This window comes from Nyctibius grandis, chromosome Z (assembly GCF_013368605.1).
Source record: "Nyctibius grandis isolate bNycGra1 chromosome Z, bNycGra1.pri, whole genome shotgun sequence".
Taxonomy (NCBI): domain Eukaryota; kingdom Metazoa; phylum Chordata; class Aves; order Nyctibiiformes; family Nyctibiidae; genus Nyctibius; species Nyctibius grandis.
Genome location: NC_090695.1, coordinates 42,129,757 through 42,151,490, shown reverse-complemented (window position 1 = coordinate 42,151,490; position 21,734 = coordinate 42,129,757). Strand labels below are relative to the sequence as shown.

The following is a 21,734-nucleotide window of genomic DNA, read 5'->3' as shown; positions in this document are numbered from 1 at the left end:
AGCTTCACACTTATTCTGATACCATTTTACAGCCCTACACACCAGCCAAGGGAGTCCAAAGAAACTGTGACCCACCTAGAGAAATCTAAAAAAATCTTGGCATCGACATTGTAGGTCTATGGCTATACAATACAAATAAAGACTGTACTTCTACCCTTCTATTAAGCGGGTAAGCTCAAAGTATCATCAAACACACCGCCACCACCACCCTCAACTGACTGCCTCCGTTTCCACATTAGCGTGCTGTGAACACACTTCACCACTTACTAAATCTAGCTTTAGGTGCTAATGCTGGTATTAACCCATGAAATGGTTGGGGGCCCCAAGAGCAAGGGATGTTGAAAATACCTTAGACATTCGATTAACATAGATATACAAAACAAAAGGGAAGCTTTTACAATTTGAAAAGTGGTAATGGCTGTAAGATAAGGAGGCTCCAGGATGGTCTCACTTCAGATGGCTGGGCCATAGGATGGGCGATGCACGAGGTAAGGGAATTGCAACAGCTACCTTGAAGGACGTGGCCTACGTGATCCGGACTGAGTTTGCGCAGAAGCAGGGGTCAAGGGGTCAATCAGACTACCGGCCTTCATCTGAAGACCCCCGACGACCACCAGGGAAAACAACTGCGCATGCGAACAGACATTTGCATATCTCATGGCTATGTAAATGACTTCTCGGAAATCCTATGACTATGTATAACGTTACGGTATATATTCTCTGAAAATTTGCCAAACCGGTGGAGCACTCACGGTGGATGATCCCCAGTGCTGCCCAGCGCTGCAGTAAAGAATGCCTGCTTAATAACACACTCTGGTGTTATTGAGTTTTCTTTCGGACTCCTTACCCAGCCACACCTAGCTTCCCACTTCGGTGAGGAAAGTTAGAAAGCAAGGGGGTTTGGAGAGCTCCGATTTTTGTATCAGTTTTGGCGAGCCAGGCAGGAGACTCTCTGTCTGGCTGTAGGACCCCTGGGTCGGAGACTCCCTTGGCCGGCCCTGGAGACTTCTCTGGAGGGACTCCCCGATTCAGCGGATCCGTGCAGGGACAGACAAGGACCACTGGTAAGAAAAGGCATTCTTTTTGTGTTTGTTTTGTTTTGTTTTTGTTTCTGGTTTTGGGACCGGTCATTTGGGGCTACTCATAAGTCGCGGTTTGTGAGAACCCCGCCGGGTGGCATTTGGTTACATATGCGTAGTAATACGTCTGTGTTTGGTATACGCGTATTTGAAAATCTTTGAATAACCTGTGTCAACATTTGTCATCTGGGGAGTAGCAGCTGCTGTTGTTCACTTTGTGATCTCTGTACCTTTGTTGGTCTCCCCGAGGTTTTGGCGGGGGTGGGGGGGGGGAAGGGCAGGGGGGGCAAGTGAATGTTCAGAGGAAAAATTTGTTTATTGTAACTTTACTTTGTATCTGAATTTGTGTGATTGTGTGAGTGAGACATACAAATACATACGAAGCGAGTGCGGAGTCCAGATCCACAGTTCTGTTATCCCGCGAGGGAAACAGCCGCAGAAGGACAAAGTGATTGATAAATGTGGGAACCTGAAATACTGGGGCTGTAGTAATTGGTGGTGGGGGGGGGGGTGTGTGTGTGTGTGTGTGTGTGTGAGAGTGAGAGAGAGAGAGGGGGAGGGAGGGAGGGAGGGAGGGAAGGAGGAGAGAGGGGGAGGGGGGGAGAGGGAGGGGGGGGGGGAGAGGGGGAGAGAGAGAGAGAGAGAGAGAGAGAGAGAGAGAGAGAGAGAGAGAGAGAGAGAGAGTGAGAGTGAGTGTTCAGGCCCCAGTCCCTGTCTTTGTGTTTTATAAATTTTAAATGGGAAATAAACAGGGTGGAGTTTTGAAAAAGAGCCCTTTGGGCTGTGTTTTGGCTCGCTGGAAAGATATTGGGGGATCACCTGGAGGAAGTGTAAGTCGTAAGACTCTGATAAAATATTGTAATCAGTGGTGGCCTTTATACAAGTTAGATGAGGGAGAAAAATGGCCTGTTAACGGAACTTTAGATTACAATACTTTGTTACAACTTATGTTATTTTTGAGAAGGGAAAGAAAATGGGATGAAGCGGGTTATGCAGATATGTTCTTTACTCTGCGGAATCACCTAGAGTGGCAAAAAGAATGTGGAATTAATGTAGCACCCCAGGACCCTATGGTCCTGGCAATAGAAAAGGAAAGAAAAAAACAAAATGTGAAGTTAAAAAGATGTTGTTCAGCTTGTAGCATTGGACAAAGGTGTTTAAAGGCTACTGCACAGGATGAGAGATTAGAGGATTGTTTGCCTCCGCCAGAAAGAGGAGGTGATAAGAGAAGGAGACGCTGGTGCTGTTGCGGGGGGGGAGCTGGAGGTAGAAAAAAGGGCAGAAACTGATAGTGGTTTTTCTCCTATTACCACCAGAACTCGAAATAAGGTGGGACCTATTATACAGGCTCCGCTAAGGCAAGCAATAGGAGCGGATGGACCCGTGAAAATTAAAGTACCTTTCACTCTAGCAGATTTAGATGGTTGGCGAATTAGTGCGGGGAATTATCGGGATGATCCTGAAAAGGTTGCTAAAGTATTTGAATTAATTGTGAAAACCCAGGATCCTGACTGGGAGGATGTGGATGCAATGTTGGATGTGGCGTTTAGCGAATCAGAAAAGCAGATGATTGTGAAAGTGGCCAGGACCCAGGTACAGACTCTGATTCTGGCTGGAGCTCTGCAGGGAACAGCAGATAATTACGTTCCAATTACCAGTCCCGGCTGGGACCCCAATCACACGGGAACCCGGAATTTGTTAGTGCGGTACCGGGAATGGATTGCACATGGGATAAGAAATTCTATCCCAAAATCATTGAATTGGTCCAAATTGTACGAAATTAAGCAAGATAAGGAAGAATCCCCCACTGATTTTTCGAATAGATTAAAGGAAGGGATGCGGAAATACACTTCTTTAGATCCCACCTCTGAGGAGGGAAAGAGTCAATTGGTATCTCTGTTTTTGGGGCAGTCAGCAGATGACATTAGGAGAAAGTTACAGAAAGTGCAAGGAGTGGATGCGAGAGATTTAGAGAAATTACTGGAAACTGCATGGCAAGCATATCGGAATAGGGAAACGCAGAAAGAGAAAGTAATGGGCAGAACAATTGCCAATGCTGCCGTAGCTGCTCTGTACACCACAGGGGGCCAGAGACCCTCTCGGAGCTCACGGGGAAATAACACTAACACTGTGAAACGAAGTGCAAGTACCCCACCCAGGGCAAGTGAACCTCTCTTGAAGGATCAGTGTGCATATTGTAAGCAGATGGGACATTGGAAAAAGGATTGTCCGAAACTGAAATCGGTAATGGTTTCTGATATAGGAGCTGACTGACTGGAACCAGGGGAATCTTCCCTAGCAGAACCCTTGGTAAAAATGCAGCTAGGGAAAGAAGAAAAAACTGTAGAATTTCTAGTAGATACAGGGGCCACATTTTCAGTACTGAATCAGACTTTATTGCCAGTAAGCAAACAAAATGTTAATATTGTGGGAGCAACTGGGCAGGTTAAGAAAGCTTTCTTTTTGAAACCATTAGAATTCAAAATGGGAAAAAGTGTAGGAATTCATAAATTTCTCTACCTGCCTGATGCTCCTAGACCACTTTTGGGAAGAGACTTGTTAGAACAATTGAATGCTGAAATAAAATTTAAAAATGGAGAAATTGAGTTTAAAATACCAGAAAAGAATCACACTGAAATTTTAAGTTTGGCTCTCACTGAACCCCAAATCAGGGAAGAAGAAATTATACATGAAATAAAGGACCAGGTACATCCAGGAGTGTGGGCCTCAGGAATGCCTGGAAAAGCTAAAAATGCAGAATGGATTGTTGTTAAACTTAAAGAGGGAGCACGGCCTGTTAGGATAAAACAATATCCCCTGAAATTGGAAGATAGGCGAGGAGTGAAAAGTATTATAGAGGACTTCATGAGATTTGGATTATTGACTGAATGCTCTTCAGAGTATAACACACCTATTTTGCCTGTTAAAAAGCCTGATGGCAAAACTTACCAATTGGTGCAGGATTTGCAAGCAATAAATCAGATAGTTGGAGATTTGTACCCGATAGTGGCAAATCCATATACTTTGCTGACCAGTTTAAAGGAAACCTATGAATGGTTTACGGTATTAGATCTAAAGGATGCATTCTTTTGCCTCACCTTGGCTCCTGAAAGCCGCAATTTATTCGCCTTCGAGTGGGAAAACCCTGATACAGGACGAAAAACCCAACTAACCTGGACAGTGTTACCTCAAGGATTTAAGAACAGTCCCACCATTTTTGGGAATCAATTAGCAAAAGAATTAGAAGCCTGGGTAAGGCCTACGGGAAATGGGACTCTTTTACAGTATGTGGATGACATTCTGATAGCTACAGAAAAGGAGGAGGAATGCAAAGAACGGACTGTGAGTTTGTTGAATTTTCTTGGACTACGTGGTTATCAAGTCTCATTACAGAAAGCCCAGATCCTGAAGAAAGAAGTAATATACCTGGGATTCGTGATTTCAAAGGGACAGAGACAGCTTGGGAGTGACCGAAAGGAAGCCGTCTGCAGGACCCCAGAACCAACCACGGTAAAAGAACTTCGAACCTTTCTGGGGATGACAGGTTGGTGCCGATTATGGATTTATAATTATGGACTTTTGATTAAACCCCTATATGAACTATTGAAAAACAACCATACACAATTAATATGGACTAGTGAAACTAGAAGAGCATTCAAAGAACTGAAATTGGAACTAATGAGAGCCCCAGCCTTGGGTCTGCCTGATGTAACAAAGCCTTTCTGGTTGTTCTCATATGAGAGACAAGGAGTAGCTTTGGGAATTTTGGCACAAAAACCAGGCCCTTATAGACGGGCTGTGGCGTACTTCTCCAAACAATTGGATGAAGTAAGCAAAGGATGGCCAGGGTGTCTTCGGGCAGTGGCCGCCGTTGTTCTGATTATCGAAGAAGCTCGAAAATTCACCTTGGGACAAAAGATAACTGTGCACACTTCCCATGCTGTAACCTCGGTTTTGGAACAAAAAGGGGGACACTGGCTCTCACCGCAGAGATTCTTAAAATATCAGGCAGTGCTAATGGAACAGGATGATATAGAAATTGTTACATCTACCCTCATAAACCCTGCTTCCTTTTTGAGTGATAAACAGGAAATGGAGACTGTCGTGCATGATTGTATAGAGACAATTGAGACTCTGTATGCAAGCAGACCAGACTTGAAGGAGGAGCCGCTGGAAGAAGCTGACCATACGTGGTATACTGATGGAAGCAGCTTTGTAAAGAATGGGGTTCGAATGGCTGGATATGCTGTGACCACCACAGACCACCTAGTGGAAGCAAAGTCACTCCCTAAGGGCACATTGGCACAACGAGCCGAAATAATTGCTCTTGTGAGAGCACTGGAGCTTGCTAAAGGATTGAGAGTGAACATCTGGACAGATTCGAAATATGCCTTTGGTGTAGTCCATGCCCATGGAGCAATTTGGAAAGAACGGGGACTTTTAACTGCTCAAGGAAAAGGTATAAAACATGCTGATATGATTTTGCGACTTTTAGACGCTGTACTACTGCTGTCAGCAGTAGCAATCATGCACTGCAAAGGACATCAGAAAGGTAACACTGACAGGGAAGTGGGAAATAAATTGGCTGATTATGAGGCAAGACAAGCTGCGGAACAAGGTGAGGTATTAAGTTTAATTCCTGAAAAATCTTTGCCTCTACCGGAAAAGGTTGAATATGATGAAAGGGATCAGAAGTTAATTGCTGGTCTGGGGGCTAAAATCGACCCCTCAGGGTGGGCAGTGTTAGGAGACAATAGAGTGGTAGTTCCCTTTAGGATATTATGGAAATTGATAAAGGCAGAACATGACAAAACACATTGGGGAACTGGAGCCTTATATGAATCCCTTATCAAGCAAATAGCAGCCAGAAGATTGTATCAAACTATAAAAGCCATAGTTAAAAGATGTGAGGCATGCCTAAAGAATAATCCAAAAGTGGAACATCGTGTGAAATTTGGAAATATTAGTAAGGGAAAGGTCCCAGGCCAAATTTGGCAAATAGATTTTTCAGAACTCCCTAGAAAAGGGGGGTATCGGTATCTATTGGTATTAACTGATACCTTTTCCGGATGGCCTGAAGTGTTCCCTTGCAGAACAAAGCCCGAGAGGTAACGAGTCTTACTGAAGGAAATAATTCCCAGATTTGGGGTACCAAAACAAATATCCTCTGACACGGGCTCCCACTTTGTGTCACAACTAGTTCAACAAGTCAGTAAACTTTTGGAAATTAATTGGAAATTGCATACGGTTTATCGCCCACAAGCGAGTGGACAAGTAGAGAAAATGAATCATTTAATTAAATTGCAGTTGGGTAAGATTTGCCAGGAAACCAATCTAAGATGGGATCAAGCCCTCCCTATTGCGTTGTTAAGACTTCGAACCAAACCAAGAACCAAGGAAAGACTGAGTCCTTTCGAAATCTTATATGGGAGGCCATTTCAAACTAGATATCAAGGGCAGGATCTTACCCAAGTGGGAGAAATTACTTTACAACAATATTTAATTGCATTGGGAAAACAATTACAGGAAGTAAACAAATTGGTAATCTCTACTAGAGCATGTGATTTAGACTCACCAGGGCATTTGTTTAAACCTGGGGATTGGGTTTATGTTAAAAATATTTCAGGTAACCCTCTTGAAGAAAAATGGAAAGGCCCTTTTCAAGTTCTGCTCACGACCTACACAGAGGTCAAGCTTGAGAAGCACACTGCCTGGATCCACTACTCAAGAATCAAGAAGGCACCCGAAGGACCATGGAAATCCCAACTCACAGGACCCACATCTGTAAAGTTAAATCGAGACTGTTAATGATTATATTGTGGTTTTGTTTTTGCTTTAGTATAGTAATGTCCTTCACTCCCAGCTGGCCCTTGAAAAGAGGGCCAACTACTGCGAATTTCACGTGGTGGTGGAAAAAGGCCCCTCAGACAAGGCGCCAAGACAATTTTACATGTGAAAGCAGTAAGACGTGCCTTTACGTCGACATTTGGTTTACTGTGAATTGTACTCTACGGAGACCCTACAATAAGAAGGAACAATCCACATATGGAGTAACATTAACTGGATGGCAGGGAATGACCTTTGCATTGTGTCCAAATTTGACAAATATTACTGTAAAGCCACAAGCTACTTTAAAATGTTGTACAGTGAAGGGAGTAGGAACCCACAGCAGTTAACAGAATGCCAGCAGAATAACAATACCAATACTCTCATAAATGGAACTTACACTTGGGAACCTGGTGACTGGGAGACATTGACCTGTGGAAATGGAAGCTCAATCATTAATAGGGCTACTCAGTGGGTGGCTACTGTAACATTTCTAAATCCCTGACCCACCATAAACCGGGATCAGTTAATCAGGTTACCTTCCACTTGCATAAATGTGGCAAGAATTAGGCAGAAACATGTGCTATTCTTTAACCTCTCCTTTCCAGCCTCCCCTCCTTGTAGGGCAAAACGGGCGTGGTTTGACACTTTGCTTGGAGGTGTAGGAACTGGGATAGGACTCCTAAATTCAGTAGATTTAGAGACTTTAAGAAGCAAAGTCGGAACAGCAGGGTTTGATGTAGCTCAGGCAATTAAGATTCAGGCTGATTGGCTACCAACCACCTTTAACCCTCAGATACAGGCTTTAGAATACGATATAGAATCTTTACATTTCTTTAATCGAAGCATAATTACCCAAGTGCAATCACTACGAAATTTGACACGATTCATGAATTGGACTGTTTGCACCCTGCAGACTATGCGGAAATTGGAACAAAAGGATAAGGTGCAATCCTACTTGATGGGTAATAATGAGTTTATGTGGAGGAGATTATTTGAACATTGGATTCACCCTGAACACTGGATAAGACCTAATTCCCAATTCGTACAATGCCACGATAAATGGTGTGCTGGAAAATTAATATACTACAATATAACCGACCTTGAAATAATGTGTAAGTTTCTGGTACTCCCAACACTTTTTCCGAGTGAGGGAAACTCAGAATATTGGCTACCGGAGTTTCATGGAAAATATATTGGGAACAATAACAGAACGTATGATTTAGATCTTTGTGAAACCACTTCGGATGGAATCTTATGTGGACAACAATCTCAGTCATATGAACCTTGCTTATTACAGCATTCTGTTATGTCCTGGTTTGGCCCAAACCAGGCCAATTAGTCTTAGAGAAACCAAGGTCACTGCTAAATTCCTCACTGCTTACGAGTGAAGAGCCGAAGGGGGGCCGCAGCTGCAGGGGGGAGCAGACAGGGCAGGTGACCCAAGATTGACCAACAAGGTATTCCATCCCACACACGTCATTCTCACTTTCCTATTTATCACTAACCCACTGCCTCCTGGAGGTGGGGCCCAGGAGGGAGGGGCCCTCCTGTCTCCCACTGATTGGTACCAGCTTTGCCAATTCTCCAGTTAAAAGCCTGCAGGTGTGATGGCAGGGGAGCTATTGCATTTTCCCCTCTGCCCATGCTGGGGGGAGCTACTGCATTTTCCCCTCTGCCTGTGCTGGGGGGAGCAACTCTGCCTGAGGAGGATTTCCAAGCTCTTGATCTTGGTTTTGTACATATTTGTATATATTTGGTTATTTCTATTATTATTGTTATTATATTCTTTTTCATTATTATAGTTTATTAAAACTGTTTTAACTTTCCAACCCATAAGTCTCTCTCCCTTTTCCCTTTCCCTTTCCCTTGGTGGGGGGGGGAGGGTTAACAGAGAGCATCTGCCACCTGGTTAATAGCCAGCCCAGCTTTAAACCGTGACAGATTTATTGGCGCCCAACGTGGGGCACCAGAGAAGCTCCAACAGGTTGCTCTGATAAGTTGAATCCTGGCTCTGGTGGGAGGAGACCCGGAGAGCTCAGCTGAGAGAGTATCAGATTTCTTCCTTTGAGATTTACAAGGGGTTGGAAAGTTAAAACAGATAGTGAAGATGGTGATGTCATTTTTGAATGCTGTGTTATCTCATCTTTTTATGGAGTTTCTTTCACAATTGAGTATTGCAATGATGCCTTACCTGCCGTGGGCACTGAGTTATTGCTTGCTTCTTATGAATGTTTACATGCAGTTTAGCAGTGGGCACTGGTCGAAATGTATTGTTTTGGTATGGGGTTTGATACTGATTTATGCTGTGATAAACTGGGCAGTTAATATTCCGATCTCTTATCTCTATGACACAATGATGGGCAGCTTTAATCGCGAATCAGTAGCAGCAACTTCATCTGCGCGCTCCAGGCGTCCTTTAGCAGATTCTGTTAATGATTACACTTCCAGTTTTACTTTGGGAAATAGTACCTTCTCCTTTTCTGCCAAGCTGATTCCACTAGATTTTGCGAAATTAGGATGGTGCTGTCTAGGTGGCATGTTTTTATTTTTGGTTGTCCTGAATGTGTTTCTGATGTGGGATAAGATTAAATATCGGTGCAGGGACAGGTGTAGGTGTTATGCAGCCACCTCAGATCCTACAGTGTGTACTGCTGCTACAGCCACTAAACCCACTGAAACCTCGGCAGCCTGTACCACAGCTGCTACACCCCCCAAGATGGCCACTGTAGCTACTCAGACTCTCAGCACTCCCAAGACAGCCACTGCATCTACTCAGACTCCAGCATCTATCGAATCTGTACCAATTGCTCCTGTAACCAGGAAGAAATACCAAAAGAAATCAGCTCGTGAACTGAAGGATGATGACTCAGAGCCTTCTAAGGCAGAGCCATCCTATGACCCAGGTGAGGGCCCTTCTCAGGCAGAGTTAGGGCCTGACACAGATGGGGGTTTCCTCGATCGTCCTTTTAAAGCAGACCCATCACAGAAAAAAGGTCCTTCTAAAGCAGAACTATCACAAGAGGAGGACTCGGACGTAGAGATAACCTACCACTCCTTATCCCTGAAGGACCTGAGAAATATAAGGAAAGACTTCAGCCGTTATGACAGTGAACCTATTATTACCTGGCTGCTCCGATGCTGGGATAATGGGGCAGACAGCATGCAATTAGATGGCAGAGAAGCCAGACAGCTGAGATCCCTGTCCAGAGATGGTGGTATTGATAAGGCGCTTGCAAGAAAGTCAAACACTATCAGTCTCTGGAGGCGACTCTTGTCAGCTGTAAAGAGCAGGTATCCCTATAAAGATGATGTTATGAGTCACCTAAGCAAATGGACCACTATAGAAAAAGGTATTAACTACCTTAGAGAACTGGCTGTGCAAGAGATCATTTATAGACACCCACGGGACGTTGTAGATCCTGTAGATCCTGATGAAGTGGAATGCAACCGATCCATGTTCCGGAAGGTTGTGAAGAATGCTCCACTGACATATACCCACACATTGTCAATATTAGTCTGGGGAGAAGATGATATGGCACATTCTACTGTGGGCGAAATGGCTAACTGTATGCGACAGTATGAAGATAGTATTTCTTCCCCACTGCAGGCACGCATCTCGGCTGTGGAAAAACTGACTAAGGAGAACAAGGACTCATTTAAACAACTGTCAGACAAACTGTCCATGATCGAGAATAAACTTGACTCTCTACCTACACAGGCGCGCGTTGCAGCCGTTAGGAGAAAACGCTCTCCTACAGGACCAGCTCAAAGGAAACAGAACACATCACGAGGTATCCTGTGGTTTGCCCTGCGTGGTTATGGGGAGGACATGAGCAGATGGCATGGACAACCTACCAGTACCCTACAGGCACGAGTACGTGAGTTGCAAGCTAAAAGAAATACCAGAGAGAATTTTTCTAGGAGGATGGCTGCTCCAGTTACCAGTGAGCAGGACCCCAGTCAGGGTAGATGGGCCTCAAATCACTTTTTCCCAAGTGTGAATAGGAGAAATGAAGGTCCAGTCCCTGTGAGCAGCACGAATCCATTTCTTAATTAGGGGGGCCCTGCCTCCAGCCAGGTGGAGGAGAGGGACAACCGGATTTATTGGACTGTGTGGATTCGATGGCCTGGCACGTTAAAACCACAAAGGTATCGAGCCCTGGTAGACACTGGTGCACAGTGCACCCTAATGCCATCGGATCATAAAGGGGCAGAACCTATCAGTATTTCAGGAGTAACAGGAGGATCTCAAGTGTTATCTGTATTGGAGGCCGAAGTGAGCCTAACTAAAAATGAATGGAAAAAGCACCCCATTGTGACTGGCCCAGATGCTCCGTGCATCCTTGGCATAGACTACCTCAAGAGAGGGTATTTCAAGGACCCTAAAGGGTATAGATGGGCCTTTGGTATAGCAGCTGTAGAGACTGAGGACATTAAACAGCTGTCTACCTTGCCTGGCCTTTCAGAAGATCCTTCTGTTGTGGGGTTGCTGAAGGTTGAAGAGCAACAGGTGCCAATTGCTACTGCCACGGTGCACCGACGACAATATCGCACCAATCGAGACTCCCTGATCCCCATTCATAAACTGATTAGACAATTAGAAAATCAAGGAGTGATTGGCAAGACTCGCTCACCCTTTAATAGTCCTATATGGCCAGTGTGAAAGTCTGATGGAGAATGGAGATTAACTGTGGACTATCGTGGCCTAAATGAAGTTACGCCACCGCTGAGTGCTGCTGTGCCAGACATGCTAGAACTTCAATACGAACTGGAGTCAAAGGCAGCCAAGTGGTACGCCACTATAGACATTGCTAATGCATTTTTCACTATTCCTTTGGCACCAAAGTGCAGGCCACAGTTTGCTTTTACCTGGAGAGGTATCCAGTACACCTGGAATCGACTGCCCCAGGGGTGGAAACACAGTCCTACTATTTGCCATGGACTGATCCAGACTGCATTAGAAAAGGGTGGAGCTCCAGAACATTTGCAATACATTGATGACATCATTGTGTGGGGTGATACAGCAGCAGAAGTTTTTGACAAAGGGGAGAAAATCATCCAAATTCTTCTGAAAGCTGGTTTTGCCATAAAAAGAGGCAAGGTCAAGGGACCTGCCCGGGAGATCCAGTTTTTAGGGATTAAATGGCAAGATGGGCGTCACCAGATCCCGATAGAGGTGATCAACAAAATAACAGCTATGTCCCCACCAACTAACAAAAAGGAAACACAAGCCTTCTTAGGCGTTGTGGGTTTCTGGAGAATGCATATTCCAGATTACAGCCAGATTGTACGCCCTCTTTATCAAGTGACCAGAAAGAAGAATGATTTTCAGTGGGGCCCTGAACAACAACAGGCTTTTGAACAGATTAAACAAGAAATTGTGCATGCAGTAGCCCTTGGACCAGTCCGTATGGGACAAGATGTTAAAAATGTGCTCTACACCGCAGCTGGGGACAATGGTCCGACCTGGAGCCTCTGGCAGAAAGTACCAGGGGAGACTCGAGGTCGACCCCTAGGATTTTGGAGTCGAGGATAGAAGGGCTCCGAGGCCAATTACACTCCAACTGAAAGAGAGATACTGGCAGCATATGAAGGAGTTAGAGCTGCTTCAGAGGTAATTGGTACTGAAGCACAACTTCTCCTGGCACCTCGATTACCAGTACTAGGCTGGATGTTCAAGGGTAAGGTTCCCACTACCCATCATGCAACTGATGCTACATGGAGTAAATGGATTGCATTAATTACGCAGAGGGCTCGAATAGGAAACCCTAATCGCCCAGGAATCTTAGAAGTGATCATGGACTGGCCAGACGGCAAAGACTTCGGAATGCCACCAGAAAAGGAGGTGACACGTGCTGAAGAAGCCCCACCATATAATGAATTACCAGAGGATGAAAAGCAGTATGCCCTGTTCACCGATGGATCCTGCCGTCTTGTAGGAAAGCATCGGAAGTGGAAAGCTGCTGTATGGAGTCCCATACGACGAGTCACAGAAGCCACAGAAGGACAAGGTGAATCAAGTCAATTCGCAGAGGTAAAAGCCATCCAGCTGGCTTTAGACATTGCTAAACGAGAAAAGTGGCCAAGGCTGTATCTTTATACTGACTCATGGATGGTAGCAAATGCCTTGTGGGGGTGGTTAAAGCAGTGGAAGCGAAGCAACTGGCAGCGCAAAGGTAAACCTATTTGGGCTGCTGAATTGTGGCAAGATATTGCTGCTCGGCTAGAGGAACTAGTCGTGAAGGTACGTCATGTAGATGCTCACGTACCTATAAGTTATATATATATATTATTTATATATATATTTATATATATATTTTATTATTTATATATATATTTATATTATTTATATATATATTTATATATATATATAATATATATATATTGCCTATAAGGGCAACTGAGGAACATCGAAACAACCAACAAGCGGATCAAGCTGCTAAAGTGTTCCAAATAGATTTGGACTGGGAACATAAAGGTGAACTATTTTTAGCTCGGTGGGCTCATGACACTTCAGGTCATCAAGGGAGAGATGCAACATACAGATGGGCTCGTGACCGAGGGGTGGACTTAACCATGGACTCTATTGCACAGGTTATCCATGATTGTGAAACATGCGCCGCAATTAAGCAAGCCAAACGGTTAAAACCTTTGTGGTATGGGGGACGGTGGTTGAAATATAAATATGGGGAGGCCTGGCAAATTGACTATATCACACTCCCTGAAACCCGCCAGGGTAAACGTTATGTGCTTACCATGGTGGAGGCGACCACCAGATGGTTGGAAACATACCCTGTGCCCCATGCCACTGCCCGGAACACTATTCTGGGCCTCGAAAAGCAAATCTTGTGGCGACACGGCACGCCAGAGAGAATTGAGTCGGACAATGGGACTCATTTCAAAAACAGTCTCATAGACAACTGGGCCAAAGAGCATGGCATCGAATGGGTATATCACATCCCCTATCATGCACCAGCCTCTGGGAAAGTTGAACGGTATAATGGGCTGTTAAAAACTACCCTGAAAGCAATGGGGGGTGGAACCTTTAAAAACTGGGATAAACATCTGGCACAAGCTACCTGGTTAGTTAACACCAGGGGATCTATCAATCAAGCTGGCCCTGCTCAGTCAGACCTTCTACATACAGTAGAAGGAGATAAAGTCCCGGTGGTGCATGAAAGGAATCTACTGGGAAAAACTGTCTGGATTCTTCCTGTAACGGGCAAAGGTAAACCCATTCGTGGGATTGCTTTTGCTCAGGGACCTGGATGTACTTGGTGGGTGATGTTGCAAAATGGTGAAGTCCGATGCGTCCCTGAAGGTGATCTGATTCTGGGTGAGAATACTTAATTCTGAACTGTATGTTGTTACTGCATAAGTGTCTTTCAGGTTAAGACAGTGGTGATGAGACCGGAGCTAGCTTCATCAAGTGGCGTCCAGTAACCTCCTCGAGACTGACATCTTTAACCTGCAACCCGTGGGCACGAACCATGACAAAAGAGAGACTGCTAGCCAGAGAGACTGCTGAGAGACTGCTAGCCAGATGGACACCCACAATCCTGAACCAAATGAACTTAATGGACTTTTTGTATAGAGATGAATCATAAACTAGTGATATGTGTATATATATTTGAAAATGAAAAGATAGCGGTGATCTGAGTATGACGTGAATGGTATGGAATAAGGGGTGGAATGTCCTGGTTTGGCCCAAACCAGGCCAATTAGTCTTAGAGAAACCAAGGTCACTGCTAAATTCCTCACTGCTTACGAGTGAAGAGCCGAAGGGGGGCCGCAGCTGCAGGGGGGAGCAGACAGGGCAGGTGACCCAAGATTGACCAACAAGGTATTCCATCCCACACACGTCATTCTCACTTTCCTATTTATCACTAACCCACTGCCTCCTGGAGGTGGGGCCCAGGAGGGAGGGGCCCTCCTGTCTCCCACTGATTGGTACCAGCTTTGCCAATTCTCCAGTTAAAAGCCTGCAGGTGTGATGGCAGGGGAGCTATTGCATTTTCCCCTCTGCCCATGCTGGGGGGAGCTACTGCATTTTCCCCTCTGCCTGTGCTGGGGGGAGCAACTCTGCCTGAGGAGGATTTCCAAGCTCTTGATCTTGGTTTTGTACATATTTGTATATATTTGGTTATTTCTATTATTATTGTTATTATATTCTTTTTCATTATTATAGTTTATTAAAACTGTTTTAACTTTCCAACCCATAAGTCTCTCTCCCTTTTCCCTTTCCCTTGGGGGGGGGGGGAGGGTTAACAGAGAGCATCTGCCACCTGGTTAATAGCTGGCCCAGCTTTAAACCGTGACATGTTAACAGCTGCAAATGGACGATCCTATCTCCTGATGCATTTGAAATGTTTGTAGAAATTAATGCTAGACATGTGTGCTTAGTGACTAACAACAGATCGGTAGTTGAAGAATACCATATAACCACCCCATTTATAGGATGTCTTAAGAATGTAACCCATTTAACTTGGCATGGAGAAACATACTCGTTTTTCGCATATACAGAAGAAAAAATAGCAATGTTTTGGCATTACGAGAGTTTAAATGTAAGTCATGCAAGTATATCTTTGGAAAAATTGAACAAAATCCTGAACCAATCTCAGGAACTCAGAGAACATTTAAAGAAACGAAATAAGACACTCGCTGAGTCCATAGTTCAAACAGTAATAACTCAAGACAGATTAGTAGGATTGGCAAGCCAAATTAAAGATGATACAGCTCACCATTGGTGGGATATCTTCTCAGGATACTCACCCTCTGCAGAGAAAACTTTACATGTCCTAATTCACCCACTCCTGATATTGTTAGTATTTGTCATTGTACTAACAGCTTTCAATTGCCTTTTATGGTATAAGTTGAAGAAATTAGCTGTGAAAATTTGGACCCTACCTAAGATAATAAAATATGAAAACTTGGAACCTTTGTAAAAGAATTTACAAGTAGCAAGTAAAGGGGGGAATGAAATGGTTGGGGGCCCCAAGAGCAAGGGATGTTGAAAATACCTTAGACATTCGATTAACATAGATATACAAAACAAAAGGGAAGCTTTTACAATTTGAAAAGTGGTAATGGCTGTAAGATAAGGAGGCTCCAGGATGGTCTCACTTCAGATGGCTGGGCCATAGGATGGGCGATGCACGAGGTAAGGGAATTGCAACAGCTACCTTGAAGGACGTGGCCTACGTGATCCGGACTGAGTTTGCGCAGAAGCAGGGGTCAAGGGGTCAATCAGACTACCGGCCTTCATCTGAAGACCCCCGACGACCACCAGGGAAAACAACTGCGCATGCGAACAGACATTTGCATATCTCATGGCTATGTAAATGACTTCTCGGAAATCCTATGACTATGTATAACGTTACGGTATATATTTTCTGAAAATTTGCCAAACCGGTGGAGCACTCACGGTGGATAATCCCCAGTGCTGCCCAGCGCTGCAATAAAGAATGCCTGCTTAATAACACACTCTGGTGTTACTGAGTTTTCTTTCGGACTCCTTACCCAGCCGCACCTAGCTTCCCACTTCGGTGAGGAAAGTTAGAAAGCAAGGGGGTTTGGAGAGCTCCGATTTTTGTATCACCCACTACAACCCAGCCTCTCTGCAGCTCCTTTGCCAGCACATCCTTCCCCTCCTTGAAACGCACGTCCCTCAGGAAAGGTCAAACCGCTGTTACCCAGCGCTTAACAACTCGTGCTTTTCCAGGCCCGGGAAGGCGCCCCGGGCGACACCTGCCTGCCGCCAGTCGGAGCCCAGCTGCCCTGCACTCACCCCGGCTGCCCCCGCTACCGCAGCTCTGCCCCTCGGCGCACCGGTAGGCAACTATACCCTCCTTTACCGGCCCGGTCCGGCTTCCGCGGAGGAGCCGCCCCCACGGCCGGGCCCGCCCGCCGCCGCCGCGCCGGGTCACGTGGGCGGCCGCCTGCGCCTCCGCCTGTCAGCGGCTGCGGCGCGCGGGGCCGGGGCGCCCCGCTGAAATCAGGTCCTATTTATAGCTCCCGCGGGCCGCCGCCTCCCGCGGCCCGGCCCGGCCCCGGCGGCTCGCCGCACGCCCGCCGCGGGAGGAAGCGGCGAAATCCGGTTACCCTTTCCTTCCGGGGGGGAAGCGGGGAGTGCGGGTGCCGAAACTCAATGCGGAAAAAGGCGGCATCACCAGCCCCGCGCCTCCCACAGCCATCCTCACCGGCAGCTGGCGGCACGCACGGGGGACCGGTGGGTGCGGGCGGCCACCGTGTCACAAATGCACCCCACAACCTCGCGGGTGGGTGGTTAAACCCAGCTACTCCCCTTTGCGGGGAGGGGAAGCAAAAAAAAAACAACCAAAAAAAGGTCTCGTTCTACCACCGACAGGAGCAGGTCCTCACCTCAGGGACGCTCCTCCTCAGCCCTGGGACCTCCCGGCACAGAAAAGGAGCCCTTCCATCCGACGTGTTAACTCCACCAGCACTTCACGCCGCTCATCCTCACCGCTACCAGCGAAACGCGGAGGGGAGGGTAAATCCCATCCTGTGACCCTCCCGGCCTCGCACCTGAGCAGCCCCCCCGCTCGCCCCCGGGGCGATAGCCGGGCCACCCCGGCAGCGGCGGGCACGGCCCAGCTCCCTCCCGCAGGCCCCGCCGCTCCCGCTGGGCGATGCCACATTTCAACTAACGACAGAAATAAAGACTCCAACATGCACTGAAATCAACCATAAAACAATTGCTACAGCGGTGGGCTTGCTGATCTAAATTCTTATTTACCTCAATATTCTCCTCTCGAAGAGGGGCCACAATTAAACAACACAGAAACGAAAGGGGGGTTCACCGGGGCTGCTCAGGCGCTCGGCCCTGCGCGGCCGTGCTCAGGGGAAGCGGGGCGAAGGGGTCCAGTCGGAGAAGGCGGACCGACACCGGGCGCTTCCCGAGGAGGGTGAAGCCCGGCTGGGTGAGTCAGACAAAAGGGGAGCCGCTGCCAAGCGCCCGCAGCGCCGTACCTCTTAATTGTGTCCCCCCCCCCCCCGCCTCCTCTACCGAGGACACCGGAACACAAAAGACCCGGAGGCTGCCGGGCCGAGGAGCAGCGACGGCGGGCGGGGGTGCCCAGCCGGGACGGCGGGGCCGGGCCACCCCTCGCAAAACCCTGAGTCACGGTGGGCACGGCCGCCGCCAGGCCCCGCGCCGCTGCCGGCCCCCACGGCCCCGCCGCCGGCGGCCAAGGAAACCTTACCGCCTCGCCGCCGGCGCTGCCCCGCACCAGCCCGGTCCGCGGCCTCGCCCCGCAAAGGGGGTCGGGCGCGAGGAGGCCGCCAGTAGAGGCGGAGGGCGGCGGGGCCACCCGCGGGGAAAGCCGGGCACCCCCCGCCGCCGCGATGGCCCTGGGGAGATGAACTGAACCCAGCCCAGCCCGGCCCGGCGCCCCACTTACCTGTTCCCGGCGGGGTCCAGAAACCCCGTGGCGGGTGTCAGAGAAGGCGCCGCGGGTGGCTCCGGGTGGTTGCCGGGACAACGGAGGGCGGAGGAGCGCGGGGCGCGGAGCTGGCGGCGCCGCCGCCGCCGCTTCTCTCCTTTGTTCCCGCAGCAGCAGCGGCGGCCGCGTCTGCAGCGGCACGAGGCGAGACGCGCCGTGCGCGGGAGGCGGGCGGCGGAAAAGCGCAGGCGTGAGGGAGGTGGGGAGGGGGAGGAAGAGGAGGAGGAGGAGCTGGAGCCGGCGGGTGAGCCCGGCTCTTTCCTCCTCCTCCTTCTCCTCCTCCTCCTCCCAGCCGCCGCAGGCCGCCGCGGCATGACCGCTGCCGCCCAGGGGCGGAGAGGAGCTGTGGAGGGCGGGGGGAAGGCGAGGCCGGCGACGTCACAGAGCTGCGTCTGCCTACGTCTGCGGGGAGAGAGGGAGGGCGGAAAGGAGCCTAGTGCAGCGCGGGAGCCCCGCGCCACCCGGGGGCATGGCCGTGTCCGTGGCGGGGCGAGGTGCCCGGAGCGGGGCCGGCCCGACGGCCGGGGGCTGCGGGGCGGGCTGGGTGTCCCGTGGGCGGAGCGGGTGCTTACCGTTCGGTGTCCAGGTCCGCCTCGGGAACTGTGCGGAGTGGCTCAGCGTCGGCACGCTGCGGCGCGTCGGGGCATCGGGGCGCTTACTTCGGCCTCTGACCGTGCCCTTGGTGAGCGCCCCGGCTGGTCCCTTGGTTATCGTCTGCGTGCAGTTCCTTGCGCGCAAAGCGGTACTACGTGTGCGGCGCATAAGGACTGGGCAGCGCTTTAGGGGCTGTCAGGCGCCAGGAGAGGGCTGGGGTGACAGAGCAGCCCCGGAGGCGGGGTGACCGCCTGCGGGGTGGTGCTTTCTGCGAGGTGACGGTGCGCAGGAGGGAGTGCTGCTTGGTGTGAGCAGCGCTGGTTTGAAATCAATGATTTTTCGTGTTTGTAAAGCGTGACTCTGCTGACAGTGAAATAACCTCTGCAGTGTGCAAAGGTGTCAGCTTCAAACGCGTGTGTTTCAGGACACTGCGGCAGGCTGCGGCCCGTATCCAGCAGACCCGTTGCCGCTCGTGCCCTGGCCTGCCTGGGGGTTTGCCGTGCTTCTCACAGGCTCAGGTATCTTCTAACCGAACACTCACGCTTTCAGGGCTTGCCGCTAGCTATCGGCTGTCACCATGTAGAAGCACAGGGAGGACTTGAAAACCAGACCTGTATTTACGTTCAGGTTTGCAAATTTGTGGGTCATTGAACCTTAAGATTAAACGTTTCTGTACTTCTGCGTGCCCAAACTGTGCTTTTGAAGATGGTATAGGTACAATAAATAGACTTCATGTCTATTGGATGTTGAAGCTATTCTATTCAGAGGATGTAGCACTGACCTAGGTGGGTAAGAGAGAAGGAGAGGTTGCGTTGCTATGGAGAGAGTGGTTTAGAAGGTCATGCAAGCCTGGGTAGCGTGGGAAGAGAAAGAAATCAGAGGCAAGAGATTAAAGCTTGATCTTCTAGAATTCCTGCACACACTGAGAGCCACACAGGGTACCATATGGCTTCAGAACACTGTTAGTAGATATGGGACAATGATTACTTGCTTTGTCATAGTAAGCTAAGGGCAATAATTTTTTCTTAAGGGAGTGTTTGGTCCTGGGAGGAACACTGGCTTCATACAAGCATGATATGTTTTTCTTAACATGTTCAGCTGTAAAATTCAAAGTTGCTTTAGATAAGTGTTCTAAGTAATTAAACTTTTCTTAAACACAGTTTTTGCCATGTTCTAGTGATATTCTAAGACAACAGTATATTGGGGCATATATTTATAGGCCTCTAAATCACTTAATCTGAAGAAAACGGTTGGAATGTATGGCTCTATGGGAAATACACCACAGAAATCATTAGGAAGTCTTTTTTTTGCCTGATGTGTCTTCTAGAGCTCATCTTTTTCCTTATTTGTCAGAGAGATGTCTCCTGAGACCCAGAAGCTTCAGGTAAATGGAATTGCACAGTGCTTCAATATAGCACACTGCAGAAGTACAGGGCACTCTGCTTGCTGCGAAGGCTGCTGTTGTGCTATGGAACAGCATCTGCCCTGTAACCAGTGTTTGGAATAATGCCGCTGTTATCTGCAATGTTTGGGCTGGTAGTTCCTACTTGGTAGTACAAAATAGTTTCAACTATTACAAGAAAACATTTAAGCAGAGCTTCCTGATTTATGATGTAGAAGTCTTCTGAGATCACTCCTCTCAAGACTCTCTCTGAGAGCTGGATAACTTTATCACTTTGAGGGGAAAACTGGAAAGAGAAGTTGAGATGTGTATTATTTTCCGCTTGGAGAGGTTTTATGACCAGAACAGAAACTGAGGATAACAGTAAATCTCGTTATAAAAATAAAAGTTAGTCTACTAGTAGCCCTGGAGAGTAATTTTGACCTCTTACAATGGCAGGGCAGAGGACGAAGGCAGAACAGTTTCAGCTGAAAGCCATTAACTTCTCTGGCTTTTTCCAAGGTAAATCTTAAAAAGCAGAGTGATTTTTCAAGAGGCATGTCAAGAGACAAAGTTTGTCTCAAAGATGAGGAGCCTCAGAGGAATGAGAAATGGGCAGAATTCCATACTAAGGTCCTTTGCCCTCACACTTTTCTCGTGGTTATTAACTTCTGTATATAAGCTGTCTTAGGAAGGCAGTATTTTTCCTGCAAGTCTCAGGCCTAGAAACCAGGAGACTGCATGAATATGTAAGAGTATCACATTTTTTATGGGGTTCTGCAGAGCTGGGAGGCCCTCCAGTTTCCCAAGACACAGAAAAATTGCCTCTCTGACCCTATGCATATTTACCAGAGATTTCTGACTTCAAGACTTAGACTTCCGGGACTGTCTGTTTGTCTTGGAGTCATTGGGACACACTCCCACTACATAGTATCTTAGAGAAAATAGGTGGCCCTTAAAATATAATTTTCTTTTTTTTTTTTTATTAAAAAATATTTAAATTTTTTTGACCTAAATTTACCTACAAGATCTAGGTGTCTTGTGAGATCAAAAGCAAAAATGCAGCAGCATTGCCCCAAAACAGAAGAGAACTTTCAATTTAAATTGCAGATTATGAATTTCATTGCCAGTTGGCTGGTCATACTCTCCTTCAGAGCGTACCCTCACATAATTAAAAAAATGAAGGAATAAAGAAGTAGCCACACATTTTACTTAATTCAATGCTAAAAAGCTAATTCTACCTCCTATTTTGGACATTACCTTATCCTTTAAGAGCTCAGTACCTTCAAGAATACTATGAGGTTCACGGAAGCTGCTTTGGAGACCTTTTCTGGCTTGGGATAGTTGGAATGTCAGGGACCTATAAAGTCCACTCCCAGAGTAGCCTAA

The 21,734-nt window shown here is 47.5% G+C and overlaps 1 protein-coding gene and 1 long non-coding RNA gene across 4 annotated transcripts in view; one reads left to right on the top strand and one right to left on the bottom strand.

The window, feature by feature from the left end:
* Positions 1-19,108, bottom strand: part of ZFAND5 (zinc finger AN1-type containing 5) — a 33,131-nt gene extending 14,023 nt beyond the window's left edge. Inside the window, exon 1 of one of the 2 annotated variants that reach the window (XM_068422373.1) lies at positions 18,943-19,108. The gene's annotated coding sequence lies outside the window, so the exon portion shown is untranslated. Of the gene's footprint in view, positions 1-18,328; positions 18,654-18,942 lie in introns of those variants that run through there. The other variant, XM_068422371.1, reaches the window with a different exon arrangement.
* LOC137676848 (uncharacterized) lies at positions 16,609-17,631 on the top strand. 2 transcript variants are annotated; one of them, XR_011050146.1, is made up of 2 exons: positions 16,609-16,738; positions 17,275-17,631. It is a non-coding gene; the product is annotated as an uncharacterized lncRNA (long non-coding RNA). The 2 variants fall into 2 exon arrangements; XR_011050145.1 differs by lacking the exon at positions 16,609-16,738 and adding an exon at positions 16,991-17,136.
* Positions 19,109-21,734: the final 2,626 nt, after the last annotated feature.